We start from the raw sequence: 11,100 nt of genomic DNA, 5'->3' as shown, positions 1-11,100 counted from the left end.
CTTCTGAGGTATTGAGGGAGCACTTTCTGAGGTATTGAGGGATCACTTTCTGAGGTACTGAGGGAGCACTTTCTGAGGTATTGAGGGAACTCTTTCAGAGGTATTCAGGGACCACTTTCTGATGTACTGAGCGGGCACTGTCTGAGGTCCTGAGGGAGCACTATCTGAAATATTGAGGGAGCACTTTCTGAGGCATTGAGGGAGAAATAGCTGAGGTATAGAGGGCACACTTTTTGCGGTATTGAGGGAGCACTTTCCGTGGAATTGGGGAGCACTTTCGGAGGTACTGGCGGAGCACTTTCTGAGGTACTGCGGGAGCACTTTCTGAGGTATTGGGGAGCACTTTCTGAGGGATTGAGGGAGCACTGCCTGAGGTATTGAGGGAGCAATTTAAGAGGCAATGAGGGAGCACTTTCTGAGGTACTGAGGGAGCACTTTCTGATGTATTGAGGGAGCACTTTCTTCGGTACTGAGGCAGCACCTTCCACGGTATTGAGGGAACACTTTCTGAGGTATTGAGGGACCACTTTCTGAGGTACTGAGGGAGCACTGTCTGAGGTCCTGAGGGAGCACTTTCTGACAGACTGAGGGAGCACTTTATCACATACTGAGGAAGCACTATCTGAGGTATTGAGGGAGAAATATCTGAGATAGTGAGGGAGCACTTTCTTAGATATTGAGGGCGCACTTTCTGAGGTCCGGAGGGAGCACTTTCTGAGGTATTGAGGAGCACTTTCTGATGTACTGAGGGGGCACTTTCTGAGGTATTGACAGAGCACTTTCTGGGGTACTGAGGGAGCACTGTCTGAGGTACTGAGGGAGCATTTTCTGAGGTATTGGGGGAGCACTGACTGTGGAATTGAGGGAGAATGTTCTGACGTACTGAGGCAGCACTTTCTGAGGTACTGATTGAGCACTTTCTGAGAAACTGAGGGAGCTCTTTCTGAGGTATTGGCGATCACTGGCTGAGGTATTGAGGGAGCATGTTCTGAGGTACTGAGGGATCTCTTTCTGAGGTATTGGGGAGCACTGGCTGAGGTATTGAGGGAGCATGTTCTGAGGTACTGAGGGAGCACATTCTGAGGTATTGAGTGAGAACTTTCTGAGGTACTGAGGGAGCTCTTTCTGAGGTATTGCAGGAGCATTGGCTGAGGTATTGAGGGAGCATGTTCTGAGGTACTGAGGGATCTCTTTCTGAGGTATTGGGGAGCACTGGCTGAGGTATTGAGGGAGCATGTTCTGAGGTACTGAGGGAGCACTTTCTGAGGTATTGAGTGAGCACTTTCTGTGGTATTGAGGGAGCACTTTCTGAGGTGCTGAGGGAGCACTTTCTGCGGTATTGTGGTAGCACTTTCAGAGGTACTGAGGGAGCACATTCTCAGATACTGAGGGAGCACTTTCTGAGGTATCGAGGGAAGATTTTCTGAAGTATTGAGGGACCACGTTCTGAGGCACTGAGGGAGCACTGTCTGAGGTTCTGAGGGAGCACTTTCTGACAGACTAAGGGAGAACTTTCTGACATACTGACGAAGCACTATCTGAGGTATTGAGGGAGAAATATGTGAGATATTGAGAGAGAAAATTCTTAGATATTGAGGGAGCACTTTCTGAGGTACGGAGGGAGCACCTTCTGAGGTATTGAGGGAACACTTTCTAAGGGACTGAGGGAGCACTGTCTGAAGTACTGGAGGTGCACTGGCTGAGGTATTGAGGGAGCACACTCTGAAGTACTGTGGAAGCAGTTTCTGAGGTATTGGGCAGGACTGGCTGAGGGATTGAGGGAGCACTATCTGAGGAATTGATGGAGCATTATCGGAGATATTGAGGGAGCACTATCTGAGGTACTGAGGGAGCTATCTATGAGGTATTGGGAAGCATTGGCTTAGGGATTGAGGGAGCAGTATCTGATGAATTGATGGAGCACTATCTGAGATATTGAGGGTGCACTTTCTGAGGTATCGAGGGAAGATTTTCTGAAGTATTGAGGGACCACGTTCTGAGGCACTGAGGGAGCACTGTCTGAGGTTCTGAGGGAGCACGTTCTGACAGACTAAGGGAGAACTTTCTGACATACTGAGGAAGCACTATCTGAGGTATTGAGGGAGAAATATGTGAGATATTGAGAGAGAAAATTCTTAGATATTGAGGGAGCACTTTCTGAGGTACGGAGGGAGCACCTTCTGAGGTATTGAGGGAACACTTTCTAAGGGACTGAGGGAGCACTGTCTGAAGTACTGGAGGTGCACTGGCTGAGGTATTGAGGGAGCACACTCTGAAGTACTGTGGAAGCAGTTTCTGAGGTATTGGGCAGGACTGGCTGAGGGATTGAGGGAGCACTATCTGAGGAATTGATGGAGCATTATCGGAGATATTGAGGGAGCACTATCTGAGGTACTGAGGGAGCTATTTATGAGGTATTGGGAAGCATTGGCTTAGGGATTGAGGGAGCAGTATCTGATGAATTGATGGAGCACTATCTGAGATATTGAGGGTGCACTTTCTGAGGTATTGAGGGAGCACTGTCTGAGGTATTGAGGAAGCACTTTCAGAGGCATACAAGGAGCACTTTCTGAGGTACTGAGGGAGCACTTTCTGAGGTACAGAGCGAGCACTTTCTGAGGTATTGAGGGAACACTTTCTGAGGTATTGAGGGACAACTTTCTGAGGTACTGAGGGAGGACTGTCTGAGGTCCTGAGGGAGCACTTTCTGACAGACTAAGGGAGAACTTTCTGACATACTGAGGAAGCACTATCTGAGGTATTGAGGGAGAAATATCTGAGATATTGAGAGAGCAATTTCTTAGATATTGAGGGAGCACTTTCTGAGGTACGGAGGGAGCACCTTCTGAGGTATTGAGGGTGCACTTTCTAAGGTACTGAGGGAGCACTGTCTGAAGTATTGGGGGTACACTGGCTGAGGTATTGAGGGAGCACTCTCTGAGGTACTGAGGGAGCACTTTCTGAGGTACTGAGGGAGCACTTTTAGAAGGATTGCGGGAGCACTTTCTGAGGTACAGAGGGAGCACTTTCTGAGGTATTGAGGGAACACTTTCTAAGGTACTGAGGGAGCACTGTCTGAAGTATTGGGGGTACACTGGCTGAGGTATTGAGGGAGCACTCTCTGAGGTACTGTGGTAGCGGTTTCTGAGGTATTGGGCAGGTCTGGCTGAGGGATTGAGTGAGCACTATCTGAGGAATTGATAGAGCACGATCGGAGTTATTGAGGGAGCACTATCTGAGGTACTGAGGTAGCTATTTCTGAGGTATTGGGTAGCACTGGCTGAGGGATTGAGGGAGCAGTATCTGAGGAATTGATGGAGCACTATCTGAGATATTGAGGTTGCACTTTCTGAGGTATTGAGGGAGCACTGTCTGAGGTATTGAGGAAGCACTTTCAGAGGCATAGAAGGAGCACTTTCTGAGGTACTGGCGGAGCACTTTCTGAGGTACTGGTGAAGCACTTTCTGAGGTATTGGGGTAGCATTGTCTGACATACTGAGGCAAAACTTTCTGAGGTACTGAGAGACTACTTTTGGAGGTGTTGGGGGAGCACTGTCTGAGTTATTGAGTGAGCACTTTCCGAGGAACTGAGGGAGCACTTTCTGAGGTCCTGAGGGAGCACTTTCTGAGTTACTGAGGGTGCACTTTCTGAGGTACTGAGGGAGCACATTCTGGGGTATTGAGAGAGCACTATCTGAAGTATTGAGGGAGCACTTTCTGAGTTACTGAGGGTGCACTTTCTGAGGAATTATGGGAGCATATTTTGAGGTACTGAGCGGGAACTATGTGAGCTATTGAGGGGCCACTTTTTGAGGTATTGTGAGAGCATTTTCTGAGCTACTGAGGGAGCACTTTCTGAGGCATTGAGGGAGCACTTTCTGAGGTACTGAGGGAGCACTGTCTGAGGTACTGAGGGAGCACTTTCTAAGGTACTGAGGGAGCACTTTCTAAGGTATTGAGGGAATACGTTCTAAAGTCCTGAGGGAGCACTGTCTGAAGTATTGGGGGTGCACTTTCTGAGGTATTGAGGGAGCACTCTCTGAGGTACTGTGGAAGCAGTTTCTGAGGTTTTGGGGAGCACTTTCAGAGGCATAGAAGGACCACTTTCTGAGGTACTAAGGGAGCACTTTCTGAGGTATTGAGGGAGCACGTTCTGAGGTACTGAGGGAGCACTTTCTGAGTTATTAAGGGAGCACTTTCTGAGGTACTGAGGGAGCATTATCTGAGGTATTAAGGGACCACTTTCAGTGGCATTGGGTAGCACTTTCAGAGGCATAGAAGGAGCACATTCTTAGGTACTGAGGGAGCACTTTCTGAGGTATTGAGGGAACACTTTCAGAGGTATTGAGGGACCACTTTCTGAGGTACTGAGGGGGCACTGTCTGAGGTCCTAAGGGAGCATTATCTGAAATAGTGAGGGAGCACTTTCTGAGGTATTGAGGGAGAAATATCTGAAGTATAGAGGGCGCACTTTCTGAGGTATTGAGGGAGCACTTTCAGTGGCATTGGGGAGCACTTTCTGAGGTACTGACGGACCACTTTCTGAGGTACTGAGGAAGCACTTTCTGAGGTATTGAGGGACCACTGTCTGAGGTACTGAGGGAAAACTTTCTGAGGTACTGAGAGTCTAATTTTGGAGGTATTGGGGAAGCACTTTCTGAGGTATTGAGTGAGCTCTTTCTGAGGTACTGAGGGAGAACTTACTGGGGTATTGAGGGAGCACTTTCTGAGGTCCTGAGGAAGCACCTTTTGAGGTATTGAGGGCACACTTTCTGAGGTATTGAGGGAGCACTTTCACTGGTATTGGGGAGCACTTTCAGAGGCATAGAAGGAGCACTTTCTTCGGTACTGAGGGAGCACTTTCTGAGGTACTGAGGGAGCACATTTTTCGGTATTGAGAGAGCACTTTCTGAGGTATTGAGGTAGCACTTTCTGAGGTATTGAGAGAGCACTTTCTAAGGTATTGAGAGAGCACTTTCTGAGGTACTGAGGGAGCACTTTCTGAGGTATTGAGAGAGCACTATCTGAGGTATTGAGAGAGCACTTTCTGAGGTATTGAGGTAGCACTTTCTGAGGTATTGAGAGAGCACTTTCTGAGGTATTGAGAATGCACTTTCTGAGGTACTGAGAGAGCATTTTCTGAGGTATTGAGGGAGAACTCTCTGAGGTACTGTGGAAGCAATTTCTGAGGTATTGGGCAGGACTGGCTGAGGGATTGAGGGAGCACTATCTGAGGAATTGATGGAGCACTATCTGAGATATTGCGGGAGCACTATCTGATGTACTGTGGGAGCTATTTCTGAGGTATTGGGGAGCACTGGCTTAGGGATTGAGGGAGCAGTATCTGAGGAATTGATGGAGCACTATCTGAGATATTGAGGGTGCACTTTCTGAGGTATTGAGGAAGCACTTTCAGAGGCATAGAAGGAGCACTTTCTGAGGTACTGAGGGAGCACTTTCTGAGGTACTGAGGGAGCACTTTCTGAGGTATTGAGGGAGCAATTTCTGAGGTACTGAGGGAGAACTTACTGGGGTATTGTGGGAGCACTTTCTGAGGTCTTGAGGGAGCACCTTCTGAGGTATTGAGGGCACACTTTCTGAGGTATTGAGGGAGCACTTTCACTGGCATTGGGGAGCACTTTCAGAGGCATAGAAGGAGCACTTTCTTAGGTACTGAGGGAGCACTTTCTGAGGTACTAAGGGAACACTTTCAGAGGTATAGGGGGACCACTTTCTGAGGTACTGAGGGAGCACCGTCTGAGGTCCTGAGGGAGCACTATCTGAGATATTGAGGGAACACTTTCTGAGGTATTGAGGGTGAAATATCTGAGGTGTAGAGGGCACATTTTTTGAGGTATTGAGGGAGCACTTTCAGTGGCATTGGGGAGCACTTTCTGAGGTACTGACGGAGCAGTTTCTGAGGTACTGAGGAAGCACTTTCTGAGGTATTGAGGTAGCACTGTCTGAGGTACTGAGGGAAAACTTTCTGAGGTACTGAGAGACTACTTTTGGAGGTATTGGGGAGCACTGTCTGAGTTATTGAGTGAGCACTTTCTGTGGAACTGAGGGAGCACTTTCTGAGGAATTGTGGGAGCATATTTTGAGGTACTGAGCGGGAACTATGTGAGCTATTGAGGGGCCACTTTCTGAGGTATTGAGGGAGAACAATCTGAGGTATTGAGGGGGCACCACCTGAGGAATTGAGCGAGCATTATCTGAGGTACTGAGGGAGAGCGATGTGAGCTATTGAGGGGGCACATTTTGAGGTACTGAGGGAGCACCATCTGAGGTACTGAGGGAGAACTATCTGAGGTACTGAGGGAGCACTTTCTGAGGTATTGAGGGAGCACTTTCTGATATACTGAGGGAGCACTTTCTGAGGGATTGAGGGAGCACAATCTGAGGTACTGAGGGAGCACGTTCTGAGGGATTGAGGGAGAACTATCTGAGGTGGTACAGAGTGCAGAGGATAGATCAGAACAGATGTAATTCCCTGATCATTTCCTCAGGGTCCCCGAGGCACTCTGGTATCGTAATTTAAAATGGAAGCCACTCCCCATTTCAGAAGATTCAGATCATTTTAAACAATCAGTCAAAAATAACAGCAGCATGTGTCTGAAACATGGTTTGGGGGAAAACTTTCATCAATCTATTGTTACTTGTTGCCTGGAGACGTTTTAGAACAGCAGGCACCCAAACAGACTAATGCTGTCGACGCAAGAGGTGATGCACAGGAAGATACAACAAGTGATCCACAGGAAGATCTGTAGCTGGTGTCTGTCTCCCTGGAGTATCCATCATGTGAGATCAGGGTTCAGTCCTCGGAGAAATCATTTCTCCAGCAATACCTCAACCATGCCTTTACAGCTGTGTGTGTGTGAGAGAGAGAGAGAGAGAGAGAGAGAAACTGCCCGTGTTTGTGTGTGTGAAAGAGTGGATGCATGTGTATCTCTGTGTGTCTGTATATGTTTGCGTGAGATAGAAAGTGCATGTTCATGTGAGAGTGTGCGGCTATGTGTGTGTTTGAGGGTGTGTGTGTCTCTGTGCATGTGTGTGAGTGAGGGTGTGTGTGAGAGAGTGTGTATGTGTGTGTGAGAGAGAGTGTGTCTGTGTGTATGTGTGTGTGAGAGTGTGTCTGTGTGTGTGAGAGAATGTGTATGTGTGTCTATGTGTGTGTGTCTGTGTGTCTATGTGTGTATGTGTCTGTATGGCTCTCTGTGTGTGTATGGCAGTGTGTCGTGTGTGAGAGTGTGTGTCGGTGTGCATGTGTTTGTGAGACTGAGTGTGTCTGTGTGTGAGAGAGAGTGTGTGTGTGTCAGTGTTTGTGAGACAGAATGTGGGTGCCCGTGTGTGTGAGAGAGAGTGTGTCTATGCATATTTGAGGGAGCGTGTGTATGTGTGTGTGAGAGAGAGTTTAACTGTGTATTTATGTGTGTGTGAGAGAGAGCGTCTGTGTGTGTGAGAAAGTGTGTATCAGTGTGTGTGTGTGAGAGAGAGAGTGTGTCCATGTGTGTGTGTGAGAGAGAGTGTGTCTATGTGTGTTTCAGGGAGCGTGTGTATTTGTGTGAGAGAGAGAGTAACTGTGTGTTTATGTGTGTGTGAGAGAGTGTGTCTGTGTATGTTTGAGGGAGCATGGGTCTGCGTGTGTATGTGTGAGAGAGAGAGAGAGTAACTGTGTGTGTATGTGCTTGTGTGAGGGAGTGTGTCTGTGTGTGTTTGAGGGATGGTGTGTCTGTGTGTCTATCTGTGAGTATGTGTGTGAGAGAGAATATCTGTGTGTGAGAGAGACAGAGAGTGTGTGTGTGAGAGAGAGTGTCTGAGAGTGTGTGAGAGACCTAGAGTGTGTGTGTGAGAGAGAGAGTGTCTGTGTGCGTGAGAGTGAGTGGGTGTGTGAGAGAATAAGAGTGTGTGTGTGTCTGAGTGTGTGTGTAAATGAGAGTGTGTGTATGTATGTGCGTGAGAGAGTGTCTGTGTGTGTGTGTGAGAGAGAGTGTGTCTGTGTGTGAGAGTTGTGCCTGTGTGTATGTGTGTGTGAGAGTGTCTGTGTTTGTCTTTGAGGGAACGTGTGTCTGTGAGTGAGAGAGGGCCTGTGTGTGGCGGGGTCCTTTGTGTATGTGTGTGTGTGTGTGTGCGTGTGAGTGTGAGACAGAGAGAGAGAGAGAGAGAGAGAGACCATACCTCTGTGTGTGTGTGAGATAGTGAGACCATGCCTCTGCCTGTGTGTGTGTGTGAGAGAGAAAGAGAGAGAGAGAGAGTGAGACCATGTCTCTGTGTGTGTGAGAGAGTGAGACCATGCCTGTGTGTGTGTGTGTGTGTGTGTGTGAGTGTGTGTATGTGTATGTAAACTAGCCAATCTTATTGGGTGCTCATGAATATAAAATCCAGCTGCTGTTTCAGGTGAATTGGTCCTTGTGTCTTGTAAGACTTTTGGCTCAATAGTGGCATTAGTGACGAGCGACTTGATCCATCTCCATTAGTGACGACCAACTTGACACTGACATTTTTTACAAACCCACCGACTCCCACAGCTACCTGGATTACACCTCTTCCCACCCTATCTCTTGCAAAAATGCCATCCCGTATTCCCAATTTCTCCGCATCCGCCGTATCTGCTCCCAGGAGAACCAGTTCGACCATAGATCACACCAGATGGCCTCCTTCTTTAGAGACCGCAATTTCCATTCCCACGTGGTTAAAGATGCCCTCCAACGCATCTCATCCACATCCCGCACCTCTGCCCTCAAACCCCACTCCTCCAACCATAACAAGGACAGAACGCCCCGGTGTTCACCTTCCACCCTACAAACCTTCGCATCAACCAAATCATCCGCCGACATTTCCGCCACCTCCAAAAAGACCCCACCACCAGGGATATATTTCCATCCCCACCCCTTTCCGCCTTCCGCAAAGACCGTTCCCTCCGTGACTACCTGGTCAGGTCCACACCCCCCTACGACCCACCCTCCCATTCTGGCACTTTCCACTGCCACCGCAGGAACTGTAAAACCTGCGCCCACATCTCCTCCCTCACCTCTACCCAAGGCCCTAAAGGAGCCTTCCACATCCATCAAAGTTCTACCTGCACATCCACTAATATCATTTATTGTATCCTATGCTCCCGATATGGTCTCCTCTACATTGGGGAGACTGGGCGCCTCCTAGCAGAGCGCTTTAGGGAACATCTCCGAGACACCCGCACCAATCAACCACACCACCCCATGGCCCAACATTTCAACTCCCCCTCCCACTCTGCCGAGGACATGGAGGTCCTGGGCCTCCTTCACGCTGCTCCCTCACCACCAGACGCCTGGAGGAAGAACGCCTCATCTTCCGCCTCGGAACACTTCAACCCCAGGGCATCAATGTGGACTTCAACAGCTTCCTCATTTCCCCTTCCCCGACCTCATCCTAGTTTCAAACTTCCAGCTCAGCACTGTCTCCTTGACTTGTCCGGACTTGTCGAAACTGCCTATCTCCTTTTCTACCTATCCACTCCACCCTCTCCTCCTTGACCTATCACCTTCATTTCCTCCCCCACTCACCCATTGTACTCTATGCTACTCTCTCCCCAACCCCACCCTCATCTAGCTTATCTCTCCACGCTTCAGGCTCACTGTCTTTATTCTTGATGAAGGGCTTTTGCCCGAAACGTCAATTTCGCTGCTCATTGGTTGCTGCCGGAAATGCTGTGCTCTTCCAGCACCACAAATCCAGTATTTGCTTTCCAGCATCTGCAGTCATTGTTTTTACCTCGTCACTTCCTGCCTCTCTTGCACCCGGATTCTCTCGCTTCTCGGCATCTCTCGCCCCCATCTCTCTCTCGCCCCCGGTCACTCTCACCCCCGGTCTTTCTCACCCCTGCCTCTCTCGCCCCCGGTCTCTCTCTCGCCCCTAGTCACTCTCAGCCCCGGTCTCTCGTCACACCCGGTCTCTCTCGCTCCCGGTCTCTCTCTCTCGCCCCAGGTCACTCTCACCCCAGTCTTTCTCAGCCCCGGTCTCTCGTCATCCCCGGTCTCTCTCTCGCCCCCGGTCTCTCGTCATCCCCGGTCTCTCTCTCGCCCCGATCACTATCACCGCCGGTCTCTCGTCACACCCGGTCTCTCTCGCCAACAGTCTCTCTCGCCCCCGGTCACTCTCACCCCAGTCTTTCTCAGCCCCGGTCTCTCATCATCCCCGGTCACTCTCACCCCCGGTCTCTCGTCATCCCCGGTCTCTCTCGCTCCCGGTCTCTCTCTCTTGCCCCCGGTCACTCTCACCCCCGGTCTTTCTCAGCCCCGGTCTCTCGTCACCCCCGGTCTCTCTCGCCCACAGTCTCTCTCGCCCCAGGTCACTCTCACCCCAGTCTTTCTCAGCCCCAGTCTCTCGTCATCCCTGGTGACTCTCACCCCCGGTCTTTCTCAGCCCCGGTCTCTTGTCACACCCGGTCTCTCTCGCCCAAAGCCTCTCTCGCCCCAGGTCACTCTCACCCCAGTCTTTCTCAGCCCCGGTCTCTCGTCACACCCGGTCTCTCTCGCCCACAGCCTCTCTCGCCCCAGGTCACTCTCACCCCAGTCTTTCTCAGCCCCGGTCTCTCGTCATGCCCGGTCACTCTCACCCCCGGTCTTTCTCATCCCCGGTCTCTCGTCACCCCCGGTCTCTCTCACCCACAGTCTCTCTCGCCCCCGGTCACTCTCACCCCCGGTCTCTCGTCACCCCCGGTCTCTCTTGCCCACAGCCTCTCTCGCCCCCGGTCACTCTCATCCCCGGTCTCTCGTCACCCCCGGTCTCTCTTGCCCACAGCCTCTCTTGCCCCCGGTCACTCTCACCCCCAGCCTTTCTCAGCCCCGGTCTCTCGTCATCCCCGGTCTCTCTCGCCCACAGTCTCTCTCGCCCCCGGTCACTCTCACCCCCGGTCTTTCTCAGCCCCGGCCTCTCTCGCCCCCGGTCTCTCTTGCCCACAGTCTCTCTCACGCCCGGTCACTCTCACCCCCAGCCTTTCTCAGCCCCGGTCTCTCGTCACCCCCGGTCTCTCTCGCCCACAGTCTCTCTTGCCCCCGGTGTGTCCCGTCGCCCCCTGTCTCTTTCGCACCCGGCCTCTCTCGCTTCTCAGTCTCTCTCTTG

The sequence above is a fragment of the Chiloscyllium punctatum genome, chromosome 18 (assembly GCF_047496795.1).
Source record: "Chiloscyllium punctatum isolate Juve2018m chromosome 18, sChiPun1.3, whole genome shotgun sequence".
NCBI lineage: Eukaryota > Metazoa > Chordata > Chondrichthyes > Orectolobiformes > Hemiscylliidae > Chiloscyllium > Chiloscyllium punctatum.
This window is presented reverse-complemented; position numbering follows the sequence as displayed.